General features: G+C 44.5%; 1 protein-coding gene across 2 annotated transcripts in view; it reads left to right on the top strand.

Moving 5' to 3' along the window:
• Positions 1 to 8,491, top strand: part of LOC118768538 — a 492,176-nt gene that overhangs the window by 109,034 nt on the left and 374,651 nt on the right. The gene's annotated exons all lie outside the window — the stretch shown is intronic.

Here is an 8,491-nt window from a genome sequence, read left to right as displayed (position 1 = left end):
TTCTTTATTACCCACAAGGGGCTAAACATAGAGGGGACAAACAAGGGCAGATATAGGTATTAAGTCGATTACATCGACCCCAGTGTGTAACTGGTACTTAATTTATCGACCCCGAAAGGATGAAAGGCAAAGTCGACCTCGACGGAATTTGAACTCACAACGTAACGGCAGGCGAAACACCGCTAAGCATTTCGCCCGGCGTGCTAACGTTCCTTATTTCTTTATTGCCCACAAGGGGCTAAACATAGAGGGGACAAACAAGGACAGACAAAGGGATTAAGTCGATTATATCGACCCCAGTGCGTAACTGGTACTTAATTTATCGACCCCGAAAGGATGAAAGGCAAAGTCGACCTCGGCGGAATTTGAACTCAGAACGTAGCGGCAGACGAAATACCTATTTCTTTATTACCCACAAGGGGCTAAACACAGAGGGGACAAACAAGGACAGACATAGGTATTAAGTCGATTACATCGACCCCAGTGTGTATCTGGTACTTAATTTATCGACCCCGAAAGGATGAAAGGCAAAGTCGACCTCGGCGGAATTTGAACTCACAACGTAACGACAGATGAAATACTGCTAAGGATTTCGCCCGGCTTGCTAACGATTCTGCCAGCTCGCCGCCTTAGGCCATACCAGTGCAGCCATCTCTCTTGCAGACTGCATCTAATGCTTCTTATGTCCGGCTTCTCTCTCGGGGCACGCTTACACTCTGTCGTGCGTGCACAACTGACACTACGCATCCAGCGGAGAGCATGCTGGCTTCATTTCTGGATTGTGTTCAAACATGGAGACTACACTGTACATCAGTGGTTTTCAACCAGGGTTCCTCGGAACCTTAGGCTTCCGCCAGTACAGTCCAGGGGTTCCGCAAGAAGTTCCGCAAGAAGTTACAAAACTGCTAAAATCTGTACATCAGTGGTTTTGAACCAGGGTTCTGCAGAACCTTAGGATTCCGCCAGTACAGTGCAGGGGTTCCGCAAGAAGTTACAAAACTGCTAAAATCGGCTGTAATTTTTAATTCTCCTGTGCCGATATGTGTGCATAAGACTATCAAATTATTGCACAGGGGTTCCTCGAGCCAGTGGAATGTTTCCTTGGGGTTCCGCTCCAGCAAAAAGTTTGAAAAGCACTGCTGTACATACAGACAGACAGACACATTTTGATGTTAGCATTTAGCGTTATATTAGCAGTGGCAGCAGTGATTGTGATGGTGGCGGTGGTGGTGGTGGTGGTGGGGCGGTGGTGGTGGTGGTGGTGGTGGTGGTATTGTAGTGGCGTTGATGGGTTGATGGCGATAGCATCTGGTAAGGAAAACAGATTCCTACTGGAATCTAGGCAGGAGTGGTAGTCATGGCAGTGGCAAAGGGGAGGGTGATGATGATGGAGGTAGTGGTAATGGTGGTTGTGGTGGTGGCGATGGCGGGGTGATGGTGTGGGGGATGACGGTGGTGGTGGTGGAGGTGGCGGTAGCGGCGGCAGCGATGATGGTAGTGGTGGTGGTGACAGTGGTGGTGGTGGTGGAGCGGCAGTGGTGGCTGTGGTGGTGGTGGTGGCAGTGGTGGCAGTGGTGGTGGTGGTGGTGGCGGAGCGGCAGTGACGGTGGTGGTAGCATTGGTGGTGGTGGTAGTGGTGGCTGTGATGGTGGGTGGGGGTGACGGTGATGGTGTGGGGTGACGGTGGTGGTAGCAGTGACGATGGTGGTAGCAGTGACGGTGGTGGTGGTGGTGGTGGTGGCGGTGGCGGCGATGATGGTAGTGGTGGTGGTAGCGGGCAGTGGTGGTGGTGGTCTGGCTGTTGCGTGGTGGAGGGCGTGGCCAGATTGAAGCAGAGTTGTATTACTATCACCAATGTCATTGTTGTTGTCAGAGGAGCTGGAGGAGGAGGAGGAGGAGGAGGAGGTGACAGAGGGAGAAGTAAATAGTGGTATGTTAGAAGGAGCTTAAGTAGCAGCAGCAGCAGCAGCAGCAGCAGGGGTAGCGTGGGATAGTTTTTAAGAGTTTATCTGAAGATATTTGAAAATGGGGGCAGTTCTGTATGATGATGATGATGATGATGATGATGATGATGATGATGATGATGATGATGATGATGATGATGATGAAGATGATGATGAGGATGATGAAGATGATGATGAAGATGATGATGAGGATGGTAGTGGTGGTGGTGATGAGGATGATGGTGAAGATGATGATGATGGTGAAGATGATGATGATGACGATGATGATGACGGTGAAGATGATGATGATGATGATGATGATGATGATGATGATGATGACGATGGTGATGATGGTGAAGATGACGATGATGGTGAAGATGATGATGATGATGATGATGATGATGATGAAGATGATGATGAAGATGATGATGGTGATGATGGTGAAGATGACGATGATGGTGAAGATGATGATGATGATGATGATGATGATGATGAAGATGATGATGAAGATGATGATGAGGATGATGAAGATGATGATGAAGATGATGATGAGGATGGTAGTGGTGGTGGTGATGAGGATGATGATGACAGTGGTGATGGTGGTAGCAACAGCGTTGGTTGTGGTGGTGGTGATGATGGCGGTGATGGTGATGGGTGGTGGTCATGATGATGATGGTGATGGCGGCATCAGCAATGATGGTTGTGGGTGGTGGTGGTGGTGGTGGTGGTGGTGGTGGTGGTGGTGATGGTGGTGGTGGTGGTGGTGGTGGTGTTAGTGGTAATGGTGGTGGTAGTAGTGGTGGTGATGGTGATGGTGGTGGTGGTGGTGGGGATTGTGTCATAGATGTTGTCAGAGGTGTAGAAGTGTGAGCAAAGGAATTTGTTGTTGTTGCTGTTGTTGTTATGGTCGTTGTTGTTTAACCCTAGGTCAGATCTGATCTTACAGTGATAAGGTCATCGCCCTGCCGTTCCACCCTCCTTTTTACCCCTGTGCACAGAGAGTACACAAATACAGTTTCCAATACATCTTTCTAAATCACAGTCGGGTGTGACTTGAAAATTTGGTTGCTATTTCTAACACATCTAGTTACCATATAGAGGTAGTGGAGGCACGTGGCCTTGTGGTTAGAGCAGCGGACTCGCGGTCGAGGGTTCAAATCTCAGACCGGGCGATGTGCGTGTTTATGAGTGAAACACCTAAGCTCTACGCAGCCTCCGGCAGAAGGTAATGGCGAACCTCTGCTGACTCTTTCGCTACAACTTTGGTGGTGGTACATGGCCTAGTGGTTAGAGCAGCGGACTTGCGGTCGAGGGATCGCGGGTTCGAATATCAGACCAGGCAATGTGTGTGTTTATGAGCGAAACACCCAAGCTCTACACGGCTCTGGCAGAAGGTAATGGCGAAACTTCTGCTGACTCTTTCGCCACAACTTTCTCTCACTCTTTCCTCCTGCATCTTGCAGCTCACCTGCGACGGACCGGCGTCCCATCCAGGTGAGGAACCTATACATGTTTTGTTTGTTCCTTCTCGAGCCATGCCTGGCTCATAAGGGCTGGTTTGCCGGTTTCCTTGGCGTATACGTTCCCCACCTGGACGGGACACCGATCCATCGCAGGTGAGCTGCAAGATGCAGGAGGAAAGAGTGAGAGAAAGTTGTGGCGTAAGAGTCAGCAGACGTTCGCCATTACCTTCTGACGGAGTTGCGTGGAACTTGGGTGTCCCCCTAGCATTGCTTGACAACCGATGCTGGTGTTGTTTACGTCCCCGTCACTTAGCGGTTCGGCAAAAGAGACCGATAGAATAAGTACTGGGCTTACAAAAGAATAAGTCCCGGGGGTCGATTTGCTCGACTAAAGGCGGTGCTCCAGCATGGCCGCAGTCAAATGACTGAAACAAGTAAAAGAGTAAAAGAGTAAGCTAGAATCTGCTTTGGGTGTCTGCTTCAGCTGTAATTCTATTCTCAATTACTTCTCTTGGCCCATTTCTCAAACTGTCGATGCCAAGCCAAGCAGGGGGGGGGTTCTTGGAATCAGCCACTTGTGGTTGTTGTTGTTGTTGTTGTTTTTGTTGTTAGTCGAGGTGGCAGCAGCAGCGGTGGTGGTGATGGTGGTGGTGGTGGTGGTGGTGGTGTTGGTGGTTTTGGTGGTGGTGTTGGTGTTGGTGGTGGTGTTGGTGTTGTTGTTGTTGTTAGTGGTGGTGGTGGTGTTGGTGGTGGTGGTGTTGTTGTTGGTGGTGGTGGTGGCGGCGGCGACGGTGGTGGTGGTGGTGGTATTGATAGTAAAAACAGATGCAGCCTCCAAGCTCTGGTTCCCACCCTATTTCATCTTGTGACAAAACTAGGGAACAGAGGCCTGTGTCTGTGGAGGTGTGTGTGAGTGCACGCATACATACTTGTGTGTGTGTGTGTGTGTGTGTGTGTGAGTGTGTGTGGGTGTGTGAGAGAGAGAGAGAGAAACTGAGAGTGTGTGTATGTGCATGTATGTGTGAGAGAGAATGTGTGTGTGTGAGAGAGAGAGTGTGTGTATGTGTATGTGCGTGTCTGTTGCATGTGTGTGCCTGTGTGCATGTGTGTGAGTGTGTGTATGTGCATATGTGTGAGAGAGTATGTGTGTGAGTGTGGGGGGAGTGTGTAAATATCTACAAAGAGGCTCATATTGATATTGAATACACACACACACTCACACACTTACACACACACACACACACACTCACACACTTACACACACACACACACACACACACACTCACACACATACACACACATACACACACATATACAATATTAATAATGATCATAAGAACAGAGATTTTTTTCCACATCTACAGTTTTATTAAGCAGTTATTTACAGCATATTTTTTGTTGTCCTACATACGTTTCAATGTGGGTTTATGAGAATATATTATCTGCACGGATAGCATAGTAGCTCTCAGTTATGCTCCAGGTTATGGCTAACTGCATCAATTAGTATTTAACATGGCTGAGTTCCTTTCAAGTGTTGGGCTTCACGAAGGCAATGACCAAGACCTTTAGCGTTATGTTGTGCTTCAGAAGAAGACCCATTAAGCTGAGCAAAATCACAGTCATGGCAGGTACCGGTGCCATGCAAATGGCACCTGTGCCGGTGGCATGTAAGAACACCCATTACACTCTTGGAGGTGTTGGTATTAGGAAGGGCATCCAGCCATAGAAAACCATGCCGAATGTCCACTGAATACCTTTCCTGGAGGTAGCGTAGGCTGTCCTGGTGACCCCGTCAACATGACGAGGAACAGGAGTGGGGACAATAGACGGCCCTGTCTGACTCCCATGCTGACCCTGAATTCCTCCGATGATCTCCCAGCATGGATGACCTAGCAAGAAAACTCCTTGAATGGGTAGATAGAAAGATAGAGAGAGAGAGAGGATGGATGGATGGATGGATGGATGGATGGATAGACAGATAGATAGACAGATAGATAGATAGATAGATAGATGGATAGATAGATAGATAGATAGATAGATAGATAGATAGATAGATAGATAGATAGATAGATGGATGGATAGATAGACAGATAAACAGACAGACAGACAGATAGATAGATAGATAGATAGATAGATAGATAGATAGATAGATAGATAGATAGATATGTTTCTTTATTCGCCATACAGGGCTGCACACAGACGGGACAAATTACAAGGTAGAGCTTTTCTTTTGGGGATAAAAAATGGGGGTTTGGTTTTCGATCAAAAGGGATCGTAAAAGGAAAGAAAGAGGAAAGCAAAAAAAAAGGGGGGGATAAAAAATAAAAGGAAAAGGAAAAAAAATCGATCAATAGGGATCGTTATCACAGAAATGTCAATATAGAGTGTAAAGGGGAGGACAGGTGAGGTTTACCCGTGGAAAGAAAAGTCTACGGAAAAGACCACGCTAACCTCGGTCAATGAAGTCACATGTTATATTTTTTTACAAATAAGCAACTCTCTGTATTAATTTTTACGGTTCATAGGATCATAGTCAAGGTGGCTTCGTCATTCATACGTGCCATCCTTGCTACATTCACCCATCTTTTTTTAAAACATTCACTAGACAACACTTGCCTCTCTACTCTCACTTTCCTCTTCAAGCGATACTTGAAGAAGTTGATGAGAGATTGACCACATACATTCTTTCGCCATAGCCACAAGGATGATAAAAATAGCTCTTCCTTCCCGTTTGAAGGAAGGAGGCGTGATATATATATATATATATATATATATATATATATATATATAGATAGATAGATAGATAGATAGATAGATAGATAGGTAGATAGCTACATGGGTAGATAGAAAGATAGACAGATGAATGGATGGATGGTGAGAGGGAGAGAGAAAGAGAGAGACATGTATGTATGTACCAAGTAGAATCAAAAGTATTTTTTTATTTCGTGCTTTAATTGATAGTTTAAACAACTTCCATACAAAAAGTGTTTATTCACCAAAATCCATCCCATGATGGTCCATTGTCTCTTGTCATCATTGTGTCTGAAGCTCTGTTCTGCACTCATAACCATTTGACTGGTTAGATACAAAAATGCTAGAGGGAGGGGCATGCAACAAGGGTGAAGGGAGAGAGGGGGGTGTTAGGAAGATGAATTGTGGGGGAGAGGGAGAGGGGTATAGACATGAACGCCCTGTCTTTAGTGCATCAGTTTTAATCAACCCTCTTGTCACTGTATTAACCCTTTCATTACCAACCCCTGAGTACAAATGTCTTGTTTCATAAGTTCTGAATTAAAATCTTCCACCAGACCTTAGTCACAATTTATGTTCCTGACACTAGCTTAATGATAACAAAGTTATTTTACGAAATTTTTTGTTATATTTAAAGTAATTGAAAGAAACACAGAGCATCTCAAAACAGAAATATGGTAACAAAAGGGTTAAGAAGAAAAATAATCAGCAGAAGAAATGAGGGAAGGAGACCTCAATGTGGTCTGTCTATGTACTAGAAATAATAGCATAAATATGGTAACAAAAGGGTTAAGAAGAAAAATAATCAGCAGAAGAAATGAGGGAAGGAGACCTCAATGTGGTCCCTCTATATGCTAGAAATAATAGCCTAAGTTTCCTTCAAGCCACACTCTTCCAACTGCTTCTAATCTCCATCTGCCCAAATGTGGAGATGTGTACCCTTTTGATACCAACCTGGCTAAAACCACCTCTGGCTCTTTAGTACAAATGTCTTGTTTCCATAAGTTTGGAATAAAAATCTTCCACCAAACCCTTAGTCACAATTTATGTTCCTAATACTAGTTGAATGATAACAAAGTTATTTTACTAAATTCTTTGTTATATTTAAAGTAATTGAAAGAAACACAGAGAATCTCAGCAGAAATATGGTAATGAAAGGGTTAATTCTGAGATGCTCTGTGTTTCTTTCAGTTACTTTAAATATAACAAAGAATTTAGTAAAATAAGTTCGTTATCATTAAGCTAGTGTTAGGAACATAAATTGTGACTAAGGTTTGGTGGAAGATTTTAATTCAAAACTTTTGAAAACAAAACATTGTTCTACTGAAGCTCGAGGAGGGTTTGAGTGGGTTTGGTTTCAAAAGGCTAAGAACACTTACATTGGTATGGACATTAGAAGGGTTAGTGAAAAGGTGTGGATTGAAGGAAATTTAGGCTATTATTTCTAGCATATCCAATTGAGGTCTCCTTCTGATTCCTTCTGCTTATTTTTATTCTCAACCTTTCGTATACTGTATTTCTTTTGAGATGCTCAGTGTTTCTATCAATTAATTTTAAATATAACAAAGAATTTAGTAAAATAACTTAGTATCATTCAGCTAGTGTTAGGAACATAAATTGTGACTAAGGTTTGGTGGAAGATTTTAATTCAGAACTTGTGAAAACAAGACATTTGTACCACAGAGTCAGAGGTGGTTTCAGCCAGGTTGGTATTGAAAGGGTTAAATGGGTCTTCTTAAGTACAGCTAGTGTTTTTCATTCATATTTTATCTATGGGCCCCTTTGATTAATATTTTATTCTCGTGGACCCTATAACTCTTTTACTCTGTTACTTGTTTCAGTCATTTGACTGTGGCCATGCTGGAGCACCGCCTTTAATCGAGCAACTCGACCCCGGGACTTATTCTTTTGTAAGCCCAGTACTTATTCTATCGGTCTCTTTTGCCGAACCGCTAAGTGACGGGGACACAAACACACCAGCATCGGTTGTCAAACAATGCTAGGGGGACAAACACAGACACACAAACACACATGCGCATACATATATATATATACATATATACGACGGGCTTCTTTCAGTTTCCGTCTACCAAATCCACTCACAAGGCATTGGTCAGCCCGGGGCTATAGCAGAAGACACTTGCCCAAGATGCCACGCAGTGGGACTAAACCCGGAACCAGGTGGTTGGTTAGCAAGCTACATACCACACAGCCACTGTGTCTTCTGCTATAGCCCCGGGCTGACCAATGCCTTGTGAGTGGATTTGGTAGATGGAAACTGAAAGAAGCCTGTCGTATATATGTATATATATGTATATGTGTGTGTGCCTGTGC

Source organism: Octopus sinensis, linkage group LG30 (assembly GCF_006345805.1).
Source record: "Octopus sinensis linkage group LG30, ASM634580v1, whole genome shotgun sequence".
NCBI lineage: Eukaryota > Metazoa > Mollusca > Cephalopoda > Octopoda > Octopodidae > Octopus > Octopus sinensis.
This window is presented reverse-complemented; position numbering and strand designations above follow the sequence as displayed.